This window comes from Chiroxiphia lanceolata, chromosome 9 (genome assembly GCF_009829145.1).
Source record: "Chiroxiphia lanceolata isolate bChiLan1 chromosome 9, bChiLan1.pri, whole genome shotgun sequence".
Taxonomy (NCBI): Eukaryota; Metazoa; Chordata; class Aves; order Passeriformes; family Pipridae; genus Chiroxiphia; species Chiroxiphia lanceolata.
The window spans coordinates 19,788,814-19,810,772 of NC_045645.1; the positions used below are offsets into that span (position 1 = coordinate 19,788,814).

General features: G+C 37.4%; 1 long non-coding RNA gene across 1 annotated transcript in view; it reads left to right on the forward strand.

Moving 5' to 3' along the window:
• Positions 1-21,959, forward strand: part of LOC116790871 — a 71,491-nt gene that overhangs the window by 9,206 nt on the left and 40,326 nt on the right. The window contains exon 2 of the long non-coding RNA XR_004358523.1: positions 7,510-7,581. This is a non-coding gene — a long non-coding RNA (uncharacterized LOC116790871). The remainder of the gene's footprint in view (positions 1-7,509; positions 7,582-21,959) is intronic.

Here is a 21,959-nt window from a genome sequence, read left to right on the forward strand (position 1 = left end):
GAAGAAGACTATAAAGGACATTGATGTAAGGAGTAGGTAAGGAACATTTTCTCAAACTGTTTTCTCTGAGCTGACAGGATTTTGTAGTGTGGAGAATCAGAATAACGTTGATGATATATACAGTTAAGTTTCTGCACACAAGATGGAGTGTGTACAAAACCTGTGTATACACCCTAGCTTGAGCTCTATCCCACAGTAAGTGTATAGCTTCCACCTTCCTCTTGCTGTAGTATGTGTCTGGGTTTTTTGACAGCTTCAAGTGTTTTAGTCTCACTGGGGAATGGGAAGCCTTTCCCCTTATCTCCCCTTAGTGCAGGTTGGCAGCTTCACACCAACCAAAGCACTGTGCTGTCTGTTGAAAAGGTAGTTTAGAATGCCACAGTTCATCAGGTAACAAGCAGATGGCTGACACAGTTTGGTCAGAAGGGAACTGGAACCTTAATAAGCCACCAGAGCACACTGGTGTTAAAAAGATGCTAAGTATAAGACTTGGGTACAAAGTTTCAAGGGAAGGCTGTGCAGTGTCAGCAGCAGGTAAAGGGACTGATGACAATTCTCTCACCAAGGGAAACAATCGAGACCAGGCCATGATTGGTGCTATATGAGGCAGTGCTGAATTAATAATGTTTTGGCTTAGCTAAATGATCTCTCTTGCATGCTGTCTTTCCTCATGTCTGATTAACAATTTAACTCCAACTACCCTTTGTTTAAAGTAGTGCTCATTGAAGACTGAAATAAGTCAGCTGTGAAAAAAAACATGGAATTAATTTTGATATTATTTGAAGTTTGGAAGACTACTTCTAAAGCTCCATTGAACATTTCAGACATGGAAGTACCATAGCCAAGATATATACCAAAATGTGATAGAAGCTGTGGCTTCATAATTTAACAAGAACACAGTTTTATCTTTATTGTTCTTTATATCCAGACGTGAATGTCTATGAAAGCAGGAGTGCAGGAGTACCTGGGAATTTATTTCCCCTAAACTGCAATATTACAAGCAATTACTTAGGGCTCTAAGTGGACGTGGTAGAGTGTAAGTCAATACACAGACCTTCAGTTCAGAAGATGTGCACTGAAGTACAGCTCAGTTCAGCAGTAGAATGTATTGGATAAACTAGAACTTTTTACACATTCAGTCACTGAGCTGAGAGACCCAGGTTTTACTATTGTGTATGGCAGTACCTTATCAAGCTTCTGATCCTGCGCTATGCACATTAGCTTTATAAGGTTAGGCAAAAAATGATCATTTAAATTGTAATTAGTCTTTCTGATGCTTAGTGGACTTCCACCATTTCTTCTGAGTTTGTGGAATACACTAAATCTCAGTCTTGAAGCTAATAAAATCCTTATCTAATATTCTCGTCAGTTTGATAGTAACCTTCCAGAAGTACAAGCAGCCTAGGAATCCAGGCCACTCTCTAATTCCTATACATTAAAAATGTGAGAGTTTGGAGAGAGTGGGAAAGAAAACAACTTATTGTTGTAAGAAAATAATAACCTGAAAAGAGATATGCCTGGTTTTGTATTCATTGATGGCTCATCTTTAACAGCTCCATAACCATGAAGGAAATAGCTTTCTTTTAAGGCACTATAGAGAGAGTACTGTCTGAAGAGGGCTTATTGCTTCCTATGCTCCATGAAAAGATGTGGCTTTTAATGAAATATGCATAAAAGTAATTTTAGATATGTGACCTACATAATCATACCCATCCTAAGAGGCTAGGGTAGAAAATTATTCTATTCAGAATAATTAAACTCCCCCTTTGTATTATTTCTCATTAATTCAATATTCTTCTAAAAAATAAAGCTCCCACAACAGTTTTAGTAATCAGCTTTTCAGATTTATGAGCTATTTTTATGCTAGTATTGTTCTGTGAGACAAGGCTCCTTGATCAATTGCCAGGTAACTGTTTCAGTCTTTTCCCAACACCCTCCTAATCCAGCACATTCAATTATTTTTAATTGAGTAACTTCATTATTCAAAAAGTCCCCTTGTCATAATTCTGTAAACATTAACAGTATCTTACACAAACAATTATCTAAATATAGTCGTGTTGCTTCCTTCATCCCCGTATCTCTTCTTGTGCAGAAAAAAATAGTTCCCAAGCAAAGAAGGAACATGGTGGAAAAATTAAAGAAGGTTATTATCATTAAAATTATTCCCCAAAATGCAAGACCAGTTGTAATTGGAGGTCCAGGCATAAGACAGCTCTCAGGAAAAATTTTAAGAGGCTTGAAAGTGCTTTCAGTATACTTTTATGAAAAAAACCATGCAGTTCTTCTGCTTGTCTGCAAGGAAATGTTCTATCTCAAGCATTCATAAGTATACACACAATGAAAATGCAAAAGTAAAGAATAAACAGAAGTGATTCAGGTAGTATATTTTTAAATTGAGATAAGGAAAAGATTACAGTGACAGTCTGCTTTAAAGCAGTATGTTTTATGTTACCAAAAATTATGGAATCATTGAAATTAACGTTCATGCATTCTTAGTTGTGTAGTTACAGTGTATCAGCTGCCTTCTTTTTAAAAGAAAAAATGGCTTTCTAAATTCAAGTGTTCTTCCTGAAACAATTATTCCACCAACAGTCACAACAATGCCTCTCCCATTAAACAAAAAGGAATTAAGAGGTGTCTCTGAAAGGATGAAGAGGGACTGAGTGAGGGAAATGGTGTAAGTAACACTGTAGCTGCCTTTTCTACAGAGTGTTCCTGATTCTTACAATGACTCTGAAATGCTTGATGTTCATGACAGAAGAAGGAAGCCACAGAGAAGAGATCTTGTCCCTCTGTAGTGAAAAATTTTTATTTTATGAGTTCTTGTAAGAATCCTCCCACAATAACAACATTCTTATTTTTGCCAAGGGTTACAAAAAAGTATTCACATCATCTGACATGTATATTCAAAGTGTGTTCCCTTGGTTGAAATTTAGACATCCAGTATCTTGCAGCAGCTTAGACAATCTAGCTATAAAAGATACCTGAGCTGCCATTACAGTTTATTTTTAGGTATATATGCCCCGAGGGCCAATCATTATTAGTTCTGGTAACTGTTTCCCTAGTAGTAGCTCGCACAGTAGGCCTCCTAGCACTGCTTTCTGTTCATGACCCATGCTCAAGGCAGTTATCAGTTGCTACTCAGACTTCAGGCAGACCAGCTGTACAGCAGCTGATAGATCAGAAAGAAACTCCACTGATAGGAAGAGGAACCTGCCCAGGACTTCAGTGAGCAGTATGGTGGTACATCACTTTAAGGAATACAGACACCTGCATGGATATTTAGAGCCTCTGTAGTAAGTAACCAGAAGTTGAGGTGTACTAAAGGCAAACTTGTGGAAATCAGCATAAGGAATAACAATCTGTGCCAGTCTGATTTTTTTGTATTTTTTTGGTATGGTCCTCTGTGGGAGCCTTTTTGTATTGGATAGCTGGCCTGCTAAACGGTGTACCTAATTTAAGTATGTAAAATTAGGCAACGTAACTGTCCCCTGGATACCTCCCTGAGCATCCACTGATGGAATACACCATTAAATGCTGAGATCTCATATGAATTAATGTATAGGTTTTCTAGTAATGTTAAGTACAGTTTTACTTTTCATTAATGAACTTCTGTTTAATTCTTATGAAAATGCATCTGAGATACAATCCAAGTAATTCCTGACTAAAGCCTCCATCTTCTTCAGCTGCTTATGAAAACTCCAGTACTGTAGTAAAAATCAAAGGTTGTAACTGTAATGTGCTACATGAAGACGACGTGGATACTAAATTAGCCTTGTAGGTATCTCCAAAATGCAATAGATTAATTAAAAAGCTGCTAAATGTACTCATACTTCACCGTAGGATGTGTAGGATGATGAGGAAAATTTCTAATCTAATACAGAGATGAACCCCAAATACCTTTGACTCTGAAGTTGGCAAATACCATGCAAATGAAGCTTCTGAAGGATATTAATGAAAGCAGGAACAGGGCACCCTGTTTTTGCCTCCCTAGAGAACTAGTACCAATATTCTATGGCTGCTTGTTATAATTTATACTTTTTCTGGAAAATTGGAGTGTTGTGGTACTAACATTAATCCAGACCTTTCAAGTTTTGTGTTTTTTACTAAAGGAGGGTTGGAATTCATAGAAAGTAGATATTATGAAGAAGATGAAAGGCTAAATATGGATTTGACCTTTCATTTGAAAATCCAGGAATGATTGCCAATAGCTAGTTCTTAAGCTTTTGAATCTATCTGCTTGATGAAGCAATTTTATTCCTTCCCTTTTTGAGCACATAGGGTAGGGTTTTGCATATGTCAGGACTATACATTGCTTTACAATATTGTTTTATTGTTAATTGGACTGGAACTGACTCTGAATGCAGATCTTTCCACGTACTCTCCTGTTACCATTTATAAAATAAAGAAATAGTAAACTGTGGGAAAGCGCACTTTTGGACTGGCCCTTTTCAGAGAAGAAGCCATGTGATAAATTTGTGTGTCCATGCTTCTTTTCTCTCAAATACACTTCACTTGCTGCACTTACATGCTGATTATACTACCTCTACCATCTAGTATTAGCTATAGGGAGTATTGAAAATAGCTGTCAGATAAGAATTATAATAAAAAACCCCTTATTTAACTTCACATTTTGCATAAAAAAAGATCGCAGCAGCTGATAATAGAAAACTGCTATTATCATAAATAAATACTCTGTGATGAATATGTAGCATATGTCCTCCATCTAGATTTAAGTACATTTTGTTGTTTATTTCATTTCTTCTTCCTTTGTCTGATTTTCACCGAGATGGTTCTATTTTAAACATGAATGTTATCTTGGCTCAGCTTAAAAACAGTGCCAAAAGGTAATCAAATGTTAATGTAGGTCAACATCATCCCAATAGTCAGCACTGACACAGAGCACTAGATATTTTTGTATGTTCAAGGTCAGCATCAGTTTCTTCCTGTTGTATTGTTCATATTATTCAGTGAAGCACAGGTTTTGCTCATCGTATTTGTAGCGAGATTTTTCTTTTGATACTACCTGCAGACCAAGAGCCTTCTGAGCTGGAGTATTGTTTCAGTTAAATACGTGTTTAACCATTTACAACCTAAATAAAACCACTTTATAATACAACTGCTCTTTCATATAAGTTTTTTAAAATCATTTGATAATTGTTATTTTCTCATAGAGTGTTTGGGAAACACAAGGCAGCAAAATGTCACACAAAATCACAAAGCAGGCCAAGAGTGCATGGATTTATTGGTGTGTTCCTCATAAAATCTGTCACATTGTAAATGATGATTCCCTTACAGTATTCAGCACACAAAACAGTTTTAACACTGTAATAAGTAATTATCTAATTCTACATTTTAAAGCACACCTTGAACAAATTTTAGTTTATAATTATTAAAACAAACAATGCAGACCTGTTAAAAGAATTGAAAGGCTTGCGTTCTTTCCTCTGAACTTTTAACTAAACCCCAAACACTGAAAATACCTGTAACATCAAACATAGAGATTGCCATTAATTACTTCTAAAGAGTCAGTATCCTGTGATTTCTTTGTGAAGAAAAAACCCAGGCCATTTGGTATTTTTAGATTCTTGTGATTGAACATTCTGATTGAACAGAAATGTGCTATTAAATAGCATATGGCAAAGTAAACAATCCCAGAATGCTAGGAGAGATGTTTAAAAGTGGTTAAATTGTCATCATCCTTTTCTAGTTGTTATTGAAATACAGAATGCAGAGCACAGGCACATAAAGCCACTTGGAAAGACAGCTTGTCATACTTCTGGATATATTTGAGAAAATAACACAATTCAGTGAAATGCCATGGAAGATTAACAAATTAATTATGTATAAGTTGACCTCCTGTATCCTTGGGCTCTCGCTGCTATCGCATTGTTTCTCAATGCCACTCTGATACAAATTTAATTGGAAACAGTTCCTTATGCCTGTTTGAGTTTGGGTTTTGTTTTTTTATTTCTGCTGCCGTGCGTGGGGAGGACTCTAAAAGCAGGAAACATGCATTCTCTTTAACAGTTTTTTCTCTGCTTCAAATAGGAAACCTAATTCTAAAGGAATACGGAATGGAGAAACTGCTGACCTTTGTATTGGCATTAGAATTAAACAGAATTCATTTGCAGATTTTTCGAAATAAAGCAACAGCATTCTGTAAACAACATTGATGGAGTGTATTACGTGCAAGAGACCTTTTGGAGAAGAGCAGGTGCAAGAAATAAATATCTGCTCAACTACCCCACCACACTTGCAGTGTAAAGCTTTTTTGCATGTTTTTCTTTAGTGTTTTGGGAGCCATTTAAAAATGAATCAAGTGATGTAGCAAGAGAAAAGCATCAGTAAGCAAAGCTCTGCATTTTCTCCCCTGAAATTCTCTCTTCCCTTTATTTTTTCATTAATTTATTTTATTTTATTCATTTATTCTCTCTATTTCTAATCACTTACTATTCATAACTTGTCATTAAAATATCATTTGCACAGAAGGGTAAACAGGGTCATGATCAACTACAGGCTGCACAGGAAATAGCATAAACAATAGAGCAAACTTTCTGAAACTGTGTGTCCTTCAACTCTTTACTACTTGCTGTGTTCTTCCCTCGCTGTCCTGGAGGTACGCTGAGGGCACTCTTGGCAGCGCACTGTCTGAGACACAAACAGCCACACCGTGTAGCCCCAGATAGGAGTGATAAGTCAGCCTGCTCGTTCTCTTTTCTACCACTGTAGCAAATGGAGTGAGTGCTGTAGAAAGGAACGTGCCTGTGGAAGAACGTGCTCATGAAGTGACCAGAGGTGTGAGGGTGAGAGTGCGAAGAGGCAGGACTTGCTAATTTTTTCCAGAGATTTGCAGCAAGACTGTACTGGTGGTGTACCACAGGACAAATCTGGGGGCTGACTTCATTCTCCAAAGAAACTGCTCTGTGTTGTCACAGTTGCACTTACATTCTCCTTTCCCTTCGTGTTAAAAGCTCTGTCAGTTCAGAAACAAAGCAAGCTGGTGTAAGACAGCAGATATCCTGTATCCTGCAGGTTTAACCTGACCTTTAGAGATTAAATTAACATGCTTTAATCTGTAATATTTTTTCTCTCTTTAAATTCCTTAGACCTGCCTGGTAAAAAAACCCTGTTCCCACAATGTTATTGATGCTTTTCTAAAACAATTATGTAAACTGTTATGTAAAATTTCCACTTTATGCTAAGCCATAAGGCAATAGCTGTGGGGAATAACAGCACAGATGCTTGAATACTGTGAATCCACTGCTTTAGCCTCTGCATTTTGGAGGGAGGTGTGAAGGGAGATAGAGGTGCCCTGGAGTGGGATAGAGAAATGCCTGAGGAGGGAGGTATGATTGTTTAATGGGAAATAGGTGTGCTTTACAACAAAGCTCCTCTGAGTATGGACCCTGGCAGAATGCTTGGTGGCTTTTGCTGTTATGTGGAGTCCCAAAGCACAAGAGACGCTGCTGAATTCTGTTTTGGATTCAGTTGATACTTATATTGCAGGTAGAAGATCAAAACTTACTAAAAAGGTCTCTTACTGACATTTTGAGATTTGACAGAACTGCTGGTAAAAAAGTGAGTATTTTCCTTCTGAATTCTAGAAATGCAAACTTGTAAACTTTGATGAGATGAAAATTTGTTTCTAAGCCTGAAACTTCAGTATTTTCACAATTTATTTTGCAGCAATGTTTTTTTATCTGCTCAGCTGCAAGTGAATATAAGTATCTGCAAGTTAGAGAATAAGAGCGTGAAAGATTGCAGCAATGAGAGTATTTACAGTCTCATAAATCAGGCCACTTTGAAGCTTCAAACAGAACTATACTAGAGTGACATTTAGCAACAATACAGTTTGCCAGTGCTTAGTTTGTAAATTTTATTAATAATTATCACCACTTCAGAGCAGTCAAGTCTTATTTACTTATTAAGCTTATCCTAAATTAATGGTAGTGCCACAGAGCTGTAGATAGTGCTGATGGATTTGGTCCTCAGTCTTAGTCACTGCGGTTGAGATGGTCAGGCCATAGAACTCTTTGCTGAGGGAAGATGGAACCACTGTGGGTAAAACCATTCTTCCCTATTTTTCCTCTCACACTGTTGGTATTTCTGTATTCCTTGCCCATTTTGTTATTGTGTGTTAGACTTAGCTGTGTTACAAAATGCTTATACATGATGACAGTGTATGGTTGTGTTATTTAGAATACCTATGCCTGCAGTCAAGAAAAGCAAATAATAATTATTACCTCCCTAATGTATTTCTGCTTTATGAGTGCAATAAGCATCTGTTCTTGCTACAGCATTGCAGCATTTTTCTTCATTTATTTTCATAGTAAATGTAGTCTGTGAGAAAATTTTCATGTCCTTGCAGTCTTAGCTTTTTTAATGTAAAATTTTTAGATACTTGTTCTGGAAAAAATGGTACTTATTCAGTTTTTGTCAGTGTCTGGGAAGAGCATAGATTTCCAAAGAATCCTCTGCAATAGTGAGAGGAACACTTAATGGTAGGTCTGTGTGGATTCCCTGGGTTCAAGCAGAGAAAGAGCTTCAGTCCTGACAGAAGAAGATATTTCCCCTCCTTTCTAGCACCTGTAAGAAGAGGCTGTTCAGATGAGCTGACTGGGCAGGGCAAAAGAGAAAACTCAGGCCATGAGAGTCAGTGGATGCTGCTAACTTCTCAGTGTAGTTTCGATTCTGAACCTCCTTGTTCAGTAGGTCACAAGAAAATAATGGCCTTTTTGTCTTCTTTCTCCATATTTTTTAGCTATTGTGATCTTGTTAAACTGTGAAGTATTTAATTTTTAGACTCTATGAGCTTGTACTACTTAGTGCCTTACACTACTGAAGTTTTGGACTATATGAAGGCTTTAATTTGCTGGTATGTGGCTTTCTGAGCATCAAAGACGCTATGACTTCACCATGAGCTGGTCTCTTGGCATCTGAATCCTATTTACTAACAGAACAAAGAGCTGCTTTATACCCTAATGAATAATAATAGAAGCTGCTGTAGTATATGTTCCATAGCAAGCAAAAGCTCTGCCTGGATCCATACAAAAAGAGCTCCCCATGAAACAAGTACTTATTTATGGATACAGAGATAAAATTCAGAACCAGGTGCTTATTTTACCTCTGTATATTTCTAATACAGATGTCTCAAAAGATCAGCTCGAGTGGAATAATTTAATACCCTGAAAAAATATGCTGTTGTTTCCTTATTGCGTCTTTCATTGTATCTCCCAAGCAGTGCTCTTATTTAATAAATAAAAACTGCTAGCCTTATACTCATTACTTATTTTACTTAATTGGGTTGTATGTTGCCAAGATTGTAACTGTTTTAACTCTACTTGTTTTTTTCAGTTAACACGTCTCCTAAAGCACGTTGTAAAAATATTTACATGGAAATGTATGGTAAATTATGGAGAAGGCAAAGAAGTAGGAATTTTTTTTCCAGCTTAGACTTTTTCATCTATATCCAATTGAAAGCTTCTTTAAACCATGGAGTATCCTGAACTCTATCACAATTTAAAATGACATCATTTTATATTCTTTGCTTGACAATTGCTAAATGACATCTGGAGCAAGCACAGCTTTGATATCGCCTTCAGACACAAATTTTATGTCTAAGCACATTTTTAGCTCTTCACCTCAGTACTTCCTATGACTAATCCTTGTAGCATTATCTTTTCCTCCCATTTTTTAGTTTTCTTACCTGCCCCCATAATTATTGGCCATTTTTCTGTTTCTCAGCTGGACTCTCTCATATTGTGATTTTTAACACTGTCCTTTGAATAGCAAATTTCTCAAATGTCTTGGTTCATTTTTACTGTCATTGTGTTCTTGGTTTTTAAAATTATGCTTATTTTAGCCTAAAAAAAAAAAAGCTAAAACCGCCAAAAGCTTAAAAAGGCAAATCTAGACAAAATTATAAAGATGCAACAAAATCCCTGTTGCTTTATGTAGCCTAAAAATTCTTCAGTCCTACAGATACCATGGAATCACAAAGGAAAATTTTTTCATGTGTTCTCAGTTTCTTTTTTTTTTCGGGAACCCCCCCCCACCAAACCACTTGGTAGCCACTTCCCAGTTAAAATCAGTTTGTTTTCAGTCACCCTTGGTTACAGTCATATGGAGTGGGTGTGTGTAGATCATAGAATCGTAGCCATAGGGTAGTTTGGTTTGGGAGGGACCTTAAAGATCATCTTGTTCCAACTCCCCTACCATGGCAGGGACACCTTCCACTAGATCAGGTTGCTTAAAGCCCCATCCAGCCTCACCTTCAACACTTTCAAGGCTGGGATATCCAATTCTCTGGGCAACCTGTGCTAGGGCCTCTCCACCCTTGCAGTGAAGAATTTCTTCCTCATACCTGACCTAAACCCGCCTGCTCTCAGTTTAAAGCCATTCCCCCTTGTCCTATCACTACGTGTCCCTGTAGATGTTTAGAACTTTCTGCTTGTTCAATTAACATGACCTCAGATAATCCTGCTGGAAGACGGGAAGGGAACACATCCCCGTGAGCTCATTGCTTACGTGGCAGTGAACTTTATTGCAGGTAAATCTGGCTGAATAATATTCTTTCTTTCCCTGAGCTAATATCTCAAGGTATGGAACTAACCGATTTTGTTGCAAACACAAGCAGGCATTGTCATTGTGTTCTGGTTGTGAATTTCCATATTTTAATCTGACTATACATTTCTCCAAATTTGTGTGGTGTAAGAGAAGTTTAGCGAGAAGTAAAATATGTCAGTGCATGAAAAATATATACTTTATTTTTCTTACTCCTGAGGGCTCACTCACGTTACTGGAGCAGTCGGCTCACTTAAGCACCTTTTCCAATCACAGCTTTATGCCTTTTAGAGAAATGATGGTGTCAGTAAGGAATATGAGTTGTTAAATGCCCTGAAATAGCAAGTAATTTAGGGTGCTAACCAAGAACGTTACAAGGGCAAATATGTCAGCTTATGATATGATATTTCTGGCCAGTGTATTTCCCACTGTATTATGTTGTGTTATAGCTATCCATGTTTATAGATGGGTGTGTTGTTTTTTGTTTATTTTAGAATATTGCAACACTGTCACTGAAGTTGATACGGCAGTGACAACCTACAAATAATTTGTGCTTGTTCAAACAATGTATTATGAAGAAAGGATTGTGGAAGATGATATGAATCATAGTCCATATCCTCACCATAAAAAGAATTGCAGTTATGGGACAATATTGAGTCAGATACTCAATGTTGTGAGATGTTCTGTTTTTGCACTCTGCACCCAGAGCCATCGAATGCAGCAAATCACTGACCAGCTTAAAGATCTACAAATCAGTGTCAGAGCCTATAATTCATTGCAGTGTCCTAAAAGTGAGCTGACAGTTTGTTCTGAAAGGAGTTTTATCCTCTAAGGTAGCGCGGAGTCTTTCTGCTGCGCCTTTTGCAATCGGATATGTCTGTCACGTATTGGCCTCATAAGCCACCAGCGTGCCTGCAGCAAATGTGGATGGTGCCTTCCCAAATCTTCGTTCGCGAAGCCCAGCCATGAAGCCTGGTAGTAATGCTAATGTAGGGAATTACTGGGTCAGACCGACAGTCACGCCTGGAAGGGTCACTGCGGTTTATAATGGCTAAATGCCTTATTCATAAGAAAGTATTAATCTTATTTTCATGCATTTAGGAAGTGTAGGTCCCACTTCCAAGGATGGGGTATCCACAACTTCTTTGGGCAACCTGTTCCAGTGCCTCACAACCCTCACAGTGAAGAATGTCTTCCTAATATCTAATCTAAACCCGCCCTCTTTCAGTTTGAAGCCATTCCAAGTGATGTGAGCTGATTTCTAAGCAATTTGGTTTCTTAGTCACTTGGCTGATAAGGATGACAACGGTGTTGTCAAAGTAACCCTGGTTTTAGCATCTCTGTTTCTTTAAAAAAAAAAAATTAAAAAGAGAGAATTCTATGTATCTCCTTTTTTATTGGGCATATTGCCTGTGGATATAAAGGTATGCTTTTCTAGCTGGCCAAATCAGAATAATAATAATTAAAAAAACCTACTGGTAGCAGAGCAGAGATGTAGCTGCAATATCCAAAATGGTATCAACTCAGGTTACTGCTTGTAAAGGCACTTATCAAGATTTTGTATTCCACTCTCAAAGTTTAAGAAGGGATAAATGGAGCAAGTTAGTAGAAAAATAGTAGATCCATAAAAAATTTACATTCTTATTTACTTTAGTACATCCATCTGGGAAAACCAGATTCATGCTAGTATATTTAGAAAGCAAGCTGGATGAAAAATACCAGTTTCAGAACTGTAACAGAACATCTGAAAATACTGTGCAGAATAAAGATCATTTTTAACAGAACAGAATGATTGCATAAACAGTAAACTGTGGTTGTATGTATGTGAGATATGTGTTAATCTCCCCATTCTTTTAAATACAGTTTTCATGTTATGCCAAGTAATAGCTCAGCTTGCTTTCCCACCAGCAGATTTGGAGTCTCAAGCTGGTGGCTGTGGCAATGTCAGGTTGTGCCAGCTCAAGTTTTGCTTTGGCTGGAGAGCTGTGCACTGTTTATACCGAGGTTGCTTTGAGGTGGTTGACTGGTGTGCCTCTTAATGTGTTGATGACAGCCAACATGCAACTGTTATTCATCTGTAGACAAGCAGTTATTGAATGATAAAGAAATAAAGCCAGGAATAAATACTGTTGCTTTTGTTCAGAGATGCAAAGTAGTATTTTGCTAATGTAATTTTAGTTTTTTGTACTACACTTGTAATCTTTGTTTAGGGGAGGTTATAAATACACCATATGTGTATTAACTTTTACAGATTTTTTATATAAATATGTAAAAAGTCACATGTTGATGAAATATTTAATATTATTAATCCAAGCAAAGCGTTTGATACATCAAATGCAAACACACTTGGCTGGGAGGGGGAAGCAGAACTCTTGAACCAAGTGACCAGATTTGGACTATTAAGACAGGAAATGGGGCAAAAAATTGGAGCATAGATGAGAGATTTTAATTTAAGAAAGCATTTTTCAGGTAAATTTCTGTGAGGGCAGGCTGATATCTAGTTCTCACTAGGTATATTATGGGGCTTTGGTATTCAGCAGTAAATAATAGCAGCCAATCTGTCTTGGGATTTTTCACTCAAGTGGTACTTAGACTTCAGCTAGATAACTGCTAGGTTTTTAGCAAAATCTTTCTAGATAATCTCTAGATTTTTAGTAAAACTTCTGTTTCAAAGGATTCTTTTAAAAACTTCAGTATGTGTCTTTTCATTTTCTGCCATAACACCAAGTCTTTTGAAAAAGCATTGATTTTAGTAGGACTAATTATCAGCTTAAATTCATACATGTGATCCAAGGTGGTGCTGGAGCACAGTCAAATTTATGCAAAGATAATTTTCAGGTAAAGGAAGTTTGGGTTCATTTGCCTGCAGAATATGAAACTTCTTTCCTTTCTGTTATATGGTATTTATCCCTTTGACAAATACTCAAATTATCAGTAGTCCTGGGATTGTCTTTTTGAAGTGATGTCCCATTTTGCATTCTAAGTATTAGCAAGTACTTGTTCCTATCGTGTGACTCATGCACATAATTCTAAAAATTTATTAGTACCACAGAAATGTAATCAGACAAATGTTTCAAAATACCCCTGTGGAGACCGTCCAGAATACTACTGAGTTAGCCACTTGTGTCTGGAATTTTGGGTTCATAGTAGTGGAATGTGGTTTGTGAGTAAAGATCACTCCCTTGGCAGGAAATGCATCTGCTGGTCTCTAGCCTGCCTTCTGAAGCACATCTCCCCTGCTCTTGGTCCAGCAGTCTGAACAGCTGCAGTCAGTGTCATCCAGACACTGACACTCCATCTGTTCTCAAGGAGGTCTGAAACAGATGGTCTTCTCTGAGGAGGGTATGAGTAGGCTGTGTGAAAGCCCAAGGTTGGCACTAAATAGAAGAAATATTAACTGGAATATTAACTGGGATCTCCTTAGCAAGTCCTGATGTTAGTTCAAAACTTCCATTTCTCTCCTCTAAAACAGACAAAGATTACCTAATTTTTGTTAAGAGAGGTAACTAGTGGTCATCTATTTTTCACATATGAGGTATTTTTTAATTTATTGTAAGAACACTAAAGGGAAAATGTGTATTGTGGCTTGGGACCAAATGGTCAGGACAGACTAATTGAGCTTGAATACCAGAACACTTCTAGTCACACAAATATTCACTAAAAAGTGGCAGATCTGCCTGGCTCTGTGGAAGAGACCTCACAGCCCAAGGACAAGGCAGGCAGGTCAGCAGAACAGTTTTGCAAGAGAGGAGGTGGCAGGTCCAGACAGAAAGTCGTCATCCTTCAGTGAAGGTGCAGGGCCATGGGCTGAGGCCCTGAGCCCTTAGGCATGCTGGCAGTCTCTGCTGCCCAGCGTGACCCCAGGTGTGGGAGTGGACAGGGCAGACTGTGTTCCAGTGGGCAGAAATTCCTATGGTGCCTAATGATCACCTGTTGCCATCTGCTGACTCTCTCCAGCTGTCCTTCCAGAAGGGTCCATGCGCCTTGGCAATGCCACAGTGATTAACAGGTGACTTATGGGGGAGTAATTTGAAGTTAAACAAGGTTTAATTAGTCCTAACCTTATGCCAGATAATTGCAACATATAATAAAACTGTTACTCATGTTTGTACGGGTTGGGTTCCCACATGTCGCCTGTCAGTGGCTGGCAGTGCCTGTGTGTGGCAGATGATCAATGCCTTGTCTATCCGTTAGGTTGAGATTTGTCTCATTTTAGTTGACTGGAAGTCTCTCTGCTTGTTTTAGAAACATCCTAGAAAAAGCTAGTTTAAATTGAGTGCTTGACTTTTTTATGCAGACATTGTAGAGGATTAATTCCAACAACTGTTTTGAGTGAACATCCCTTTGACTGTAAGGTTGCTGTTTAAAAACTTCCACCCTTTCCTGAAATGAGCAAAACAGTAAATGTCATTAGCACCACAAGAACCAATTTCAACAAATTATTTCTTGGTGTTCCTAATCTCAAAAGATAACTGTAAAATACTTCCAGTGTACAGAGTCAGTAACTCATTTTCCTTTGCTAGTGTAAGTTAGAATTCCCAGAATAAACGCATGGTATATAGTTTGTTTGCTTTTTAAATAAATGAAAGAGCTATTACGATTTGATATTTTTCTATGTAAATAGCAACTTTAAAACAAATGGTATACATTTAATTCATTTTAATGTGCTTTTGAATAAAATCGTAGACACAGTTTATTAATATATATTCATATTATGCTAATTTGTATCTGATAGGTATCCACTGTTTTCCATGCGTATATTAAATATTCGTCTAAACAGTAGAGTATAATAAAGTTAGTTTTGATGGTGGCATAGGATTCATTCTGAATTTAAGAAGTTACTGTTTCTCTGCTTTCTGAATGTCTGCTTTGTGGAACTGGTGTTGAGGTGTTTTTACCCCCTGCTTCTCAGCTCCTGTGGGATGTCAGTGCTATAACTTAATGAAAGTTCTAGCACTTCCTCTCACTTGATTCAACAACTCTGGTATGAAAAATTCTCACTTCAGGGTTTCTCTATAGTTTTATCAAAGTAGAAAAAGAGACACTTATTATTAAATTAAAAGTCTGAAAAATATCCTGTTCCTTAAAACTACTTTTTAAGAGCAGGATTCATCCTAGTCAAACAGTTATTTTATATCTAATAAAAAATGATAAAGTCTTATTTTTGCTGGGAAGCCCCTGCTGTAAGATGTATCCAGTAATGCAACCCCCCCCCCCCCCCGCCCCCCCCCCCCCGTAAGATTGGAAGAAACAATTATGAGGGTAACAAGGCTGAGGAAGTTGAAATAGTGCTTGCAGGTGCTTGAACTCTTTCAGGATTTGACTAGAGGTAGCCAAGTAAATGCCTGTACCTAAATGATGTGCCAGGCCCAGCTGTGTCATGACCATAAGGGAAGTGATCAATGATACTTGAGGTGTGTTAGAGCCCGGTATAACTGCACTGAAGAGTGAGTAGCAATTGACTGTAGACTGAAAGGCTGTAGTGACAACACTGCATTCACATGTGGATTTTTTTGAGACTGCAGTGTAAATTCTTCCTGAAAAAAAGAAAAACTCCTTCTGCCTTTTAGGTAAAGATGGGTTTGTCCGTGGCAAAGTCACTTTGAAATAAGTGACTTGGATTCCTGAATCATTGTAAAATTCTTCAAATTCCAGCTTTCCTGTGCTAATATACTGGACAGTTATAGAAAATTGTATTTTCTGGTAGTCATTACATCTCTAGTTGTTTTATTTCATTGCTGGAAAAAGTGATATTAGCTGACTCCTCATTCAATACCTTAACACATTTTAAAGCTGTTAGCATTGTTTAGGTTTAATCAAGAATACAAGGGATTTTTGAATCTTTTGATGCACTTCCTATGGATTGTATACACAGTAACTTATAACTTTCATGGGTGTTTTTGCCTGTGCAATTTTTAATTTTTTTTAACTATTATTATTTACTCTTCTCTGGCTGTTGACGTTATTTTGAATTCTACTTTATTTATCCTGCAGCAACTTAGGGTAGGTATTAAATCGTGTATTTCACTAGGAATAAATAAAAGCACACCACTGCTACCACTATAAACTGAAAGCATGTGTGCAGCATTCTCACAGTGATACGTATGTAAAATGCCCCAGAGTTGTTTTCTGAGACCTTCATAAGATTAATTAGCATAAATTGACATCTGAGGATCTTTCTGACTTCCTGAACTATGAGAGAGGCGATACAGAGACAGCATCTTTACAAAGGTACCATAAATCTTAGTGGATCACATCTTCCACAGAGAAAAAGAAAGTCTTATTCTAAGAAGTAATTCTAACAGAATGGTTAACCTTTCTTGGGTGCATATAAAAGTAAATAATTCAATTTAATACGAGTCCATGGAAAATATTTGCTTATCTCTGTGGTTACTAACTTAAGATTTGTCTGGGAGAGTCAAACTGATAAATAATATATAAATAAATATAAATGCATCCTCTTAATGGTTTTCAGAGTGTTTGGAACTGATCAGCATTCTGTTCAAATTGAAACAGTGAATTGTTCAATTTACTGTTATTTTTCACATTTTGTGCTTTGTGTATCTGTGACTTGAATTTCACTTGAAATTACTTAAGATTATGGCTCGGTATCTTTCTTGAAGATGTCCTTATTACCCTCTTCTTGGAAAGTCTGGAGACATTTTATCTCCTAAATTCCTGTGTTAGGTTTAATTCTGTCCTTTACACCTTTAAAAATGTCAGAATTGACAGTAGTTGAAAGTAGTGCATAGAACTGGACTCTTCAGGAGCTATAAATAAAGTTAAGGCCTTGATACTTGGTTTTTTTCTGTAGGTATAAACCATGATAGTTTCTCTACACTGATGTAAAGCATCTGACATTATCAGTGGATAAGTGGTTGTATGTCAGCTTTTGACAAAAATGTAATGGACAGACATGTTCAGACGAGCTTAAAGATCCTGCTCTCTTCCTGATGTTCTAGAGGAACATAGCCCATAAGAGAAAACCCCCCACAGATGCTCAGTAGAAATAGATCTGTATACTTCTGGAATTTGACACAAAACACCATCAGCTGAACTTCTCTTTTTAAATCCTTTCCAATAGAAATAATTCACAGTTTTATTTGGAAGGAAGTGGGCCATGGCTCTGTTTGTATCTGCAGTCTGCATTACTTTTGTTTGCTTGTAAATGAATGCTGACAGACCTTAGCCAAAATGGTAAATGTTCGCCAGTACTGTTTAGACTAACAGTCTAAATGAGAGCCTGAGAGCTCTCAGCATCCACCAGGCGTGTAATTAACCACTCAGCAGCCGCCTACCACCACTTACTCAGCTTTTACATAGCACTAGTGAAAAGGTTAATTGTCAGGGTTCTTGTATTAAAACATGGGCACAGAAGGCACTCTGCTGTGGGGGGTGGCCCACTCTGGTGCCGTTACCATTAGCTGGGTAGAGGATGGGACTGCTGGGTGACCAACAAAGAGAGGGCAGTGGGCAAATACCAAAGTGTGCCTCAGCTCACAGCCCAAACTGGTGGGACAGACACAGTGTGGGTGAGGAAATGTACCTGTGAGCAAAGTGACTGCTGGGAGGAAGGGAGTGCACTGAAGACAAAGTAAAAGGAGAAGAATGGGATGAAGGGGTAGAGTGGCAGTGAAGTGAATAGGGACAGAGAAAAGGAGAAAAGAAGCTCAGAACAGCCAATTACAAAATGTGGGGAGAGAGAACTGAGGCATAATTGTAGAGGCTCTTAGTGTCTGCTGTTGTTGTAGGGCTGTTTCTGCACCTGTTATTTTCAATGTATCGTTACTTCCCCCAAAGCATGTACAGCAAGAGCTTTTAGGGTGCCTGAAGTAGATGAAGGATTTTCCTTTGTCATTTAGCTTTTTGCTATTCAGAGTTGTTCATGCTAAAACTGGATTAACGATAAGTTATCCCATGAAATTTTACTCTGCATTATACCGGTATAAATCAGATGTTGCTAACTCCAAATTACTTTTGTTTGTTTGTTTGTTTGGTTTGGTTTGGTTTTTTCTTTTTTTGTTTTTTGTTTTTTTTTCTTCTTTTACCTGCATGAATGTCTGACAGTAGCCAGACCAAATTTTCTAAACAAAGTTTAGCCCATCAGTTCCTAGGAGAAGTGCTTTGAATTGCTGCTTGGGGCTACAGTAAATTCCTGTGTTTGTACTAGCAGTTACAGTATGGATAAAATTACTGCAAATGGGCCTTCAAATGCAATGTCAGAAAGTGATGTGATGCTCAGGATTTTGATGGAGGAAAATAGTTGAATGTGAAAAACAATGAACCATCTTTAATCAATTTATCTCTCATTTTAACACCAGAGTCTGGAATTCAATAAACCAGTACTGAATAATTTAATGGGCACCAGAAACAATGATAATTTGATTTTTACTTTCTAGGATGCAGTGAACCTATCAAGTACATCACAGAACAATGGAAAATTTTGTAAGACAAAAATAATTATAGTGTTCATGTAGCAAGCAGAATACATGCCATTATCTGAACTGTTCATATTTTATTTAAATTCATGATGAACTTTAGAGAAAAAGTAGCAGTTTACAGGAGGGAACTGTGACATGGTTCATCAAAGAGATGAGGAAAGTACACTGAACCCTCCCATTGTGAAAGTTCAGTAAAAGATCTGTCTTATACTTTAGCAGGAAAGGGGCAAGACATGGATGGAACAGTGTGAACATTCAGTCAGTGTAGTCTGACACAACTACAGAACTACTGCCAGACAGGCATCAGACTGAACTAGGTGGACAGGCATTTTATCATTTTTATTCATTATTTACCCAAATTCTTTCCTACTTCTGAAAGGCAGAGGAATAGCAAAGGAGATGATGTACTGAGTCCTGTGCAGGAGTCGGTGGCGGATGCTCAGCGTGTTGTGAACCACTGTCTGGACTGCCTAGTGAATCAAGGTAAGTCATTCAATTTTTGTCTTATGTAAACTCATTCTCTACCTTTTTCACATTAGTCACTGGGTATTTCAAAAGGTAATGGGAATGTCAGAGGAGTTAACCTTCATTGTTCAGAGGATGTACCCAATTTCAGAAGTAAAGGATTGGCCTCTTTTCTGCTCCGTTAGCTTCACTGGTATCACAAGGACAATGTGATTATTAACTCAGCTCAGTGGGGAAGACCAGCTGTACTCCATTTTGCACTTTCTCTGCTTCATATCTGTAAGGAACGGGAATGTATCAGAAGACTTTACCATTATAAATATACTAGACAGGTATGAGACTGCCCAGAGACTAACAATTTAGTATCTAGTAATTTTTCATGAATTCAAAATTTTTTTTCCCCCAAACTGAGATTGTCTCCTTGGTAAGCACATGCTATTGTAGGTTGCAGAATATTTCATTGCAATGAAATGGAGTGTGAACATATTTTTAATTTCTACTGTATCAATAAGCTAGTGCTATAGTACTTTAGTGCTTAAACTAACTTACTACTTTAGTGCTTTTAGTCCTTTAAGTACTCTGTTGTATCTAATCTTCAAGTTTAATCAAGAAAGAGATGGTAAAGCTTGTATTTGACCCCGTTCCCCCCCCTCAGCTATACTGCACCCCCTGTCTAATCAATCATTAAAAGGACATTCATGATAGGCTTCAGATGATGGAATGGAAGATGCTGTAAAGTATTTGTACTTGTATGTGAAATAGATATTTCATTCAATATATGATAAACAGTGTGATGGAGAGAGGAAGCACAGTTGTTTTCTTTCTCCTTTTATAAGAGGAAAACTTTAAAACTTTATGCTTGTTTATATTCCATGTGTTCAGCATCATGATGGAACTTTACAGCCTGAACAATATCTGTCTTTTGTGTTAGAAATAATACAAAATGGTGCTCTGCTGTCACTGCTAGGTCATATATGGTCCCATGCCTCTTTTACTGAGTGTACAGTGCTCTGCATGGTGAGATGTAAGAGAAGCAGGTGTGGTTTTCATTCCAAAATGTGGAATTCATAATGCTGATTTCATATGAAGAAGCTATTTTTAGACTGCTGAAAAGACGTCGGAATAACAGGTATTCCTGTAGAATTTTTGAGTATTTCCTTCACTTCACTTACTTGTTCCTCATATTCCCATAGGACACACCCTTCTGAGGCCATTCACACCTGTGTCTTTTGAATGTTATTTTCTCTGAAACTAGAATGTGGTAGCACTCTATTTTTGCCTAATTTTGTCTTTTGAATTTCATATTAATTTAATTCTTCGTTATCCACTGTTTAGGTATTGACAAGATGTGTTGTCTGTCCTTCTTAGCTTAATAGAATTTACATATTTTATAACAAATGCTTCTTCTGTGTTAGAAATTTTGCTGCAGTTGCATATAAAATAGAAAACTGGAATATGATGTTTCTACCCTAAGAAAAGAGAACAGGTACTGGATGATAGTAGAAAGAATAAAATGGATGAAGCATGGAAGTGTAAGAAGATACTAAAATGACTGTTAAAATTCTGAACCTGTACTTTAAAATTGGAAGAGAAAACAAAGGTTCCTAAATAGCACTGTGTAGAGATGTTAATAGCATGAACATGACAGAGTTGTCTTCAAAACCCATCTCAGTTTCTTCAAACTATACAGTGCTTGAAAGAAGAACAAGCTCTGTTTGCTTTGAGAGAGATAGAAAAGGATGGGTCTGCCTTCAAACATTAAAGGAGGCTGAGAATTCTGGCAGAGAAAAGGTAGCATGTAGCAGCAGAGCTAAAAGGAAAATCAGGAACATAAAATGAGTAGATAATTGAAAGCCCAGGATTGTATTTTACAGAGAATGTCTGCATTTTCGAGTGCCTGAGTGGTTAACTCTGGAAAATAATGACTTCAAGTCTAGCTAATTAGTATGCAAAACAGGCTTCTTTTCACCTCTGTCTTATACATTTAGTACCACTCTAACTATCCATCTGTTTCTTTCACATGGTTTTAAACTGTAAGGTCCTGATAATTATTCAGCTTTTCTTACTTTCCCTGGCCAAAGTTTTACGTTTTGGGATTTCCTTCTTCCTCTGTAGGCTATCAGCCAGAAGAGAATAAACCTAGCCAGCAGCTTGGCTGGTGCCAGACCACTAGCTCCCACCTGGTAAATGGCTCAAGCCAATGTTATTTTTACTACTTTGAAGCAGCCTAAATATCTTATTTCTTCCATTGCGCTCTTTGCTATTAATTTTCCCTTAGCAGCCTTGCTTGATTCGACTCCTGGCAGTCAGGTGAATTGATATCAAACTGATAACCTGTGCAGCATATTCCATTTATGAAAGCATTGCATGGCTGCTTAATTCTCCACAGAAGATTTATATGGTGTTCTTGTGTGAAAGGAATTTTAGAGAGATGTAAATCTGTTGTTTATATATGAATGGTGTTCAGTAATGTAAAACAATCGCAAT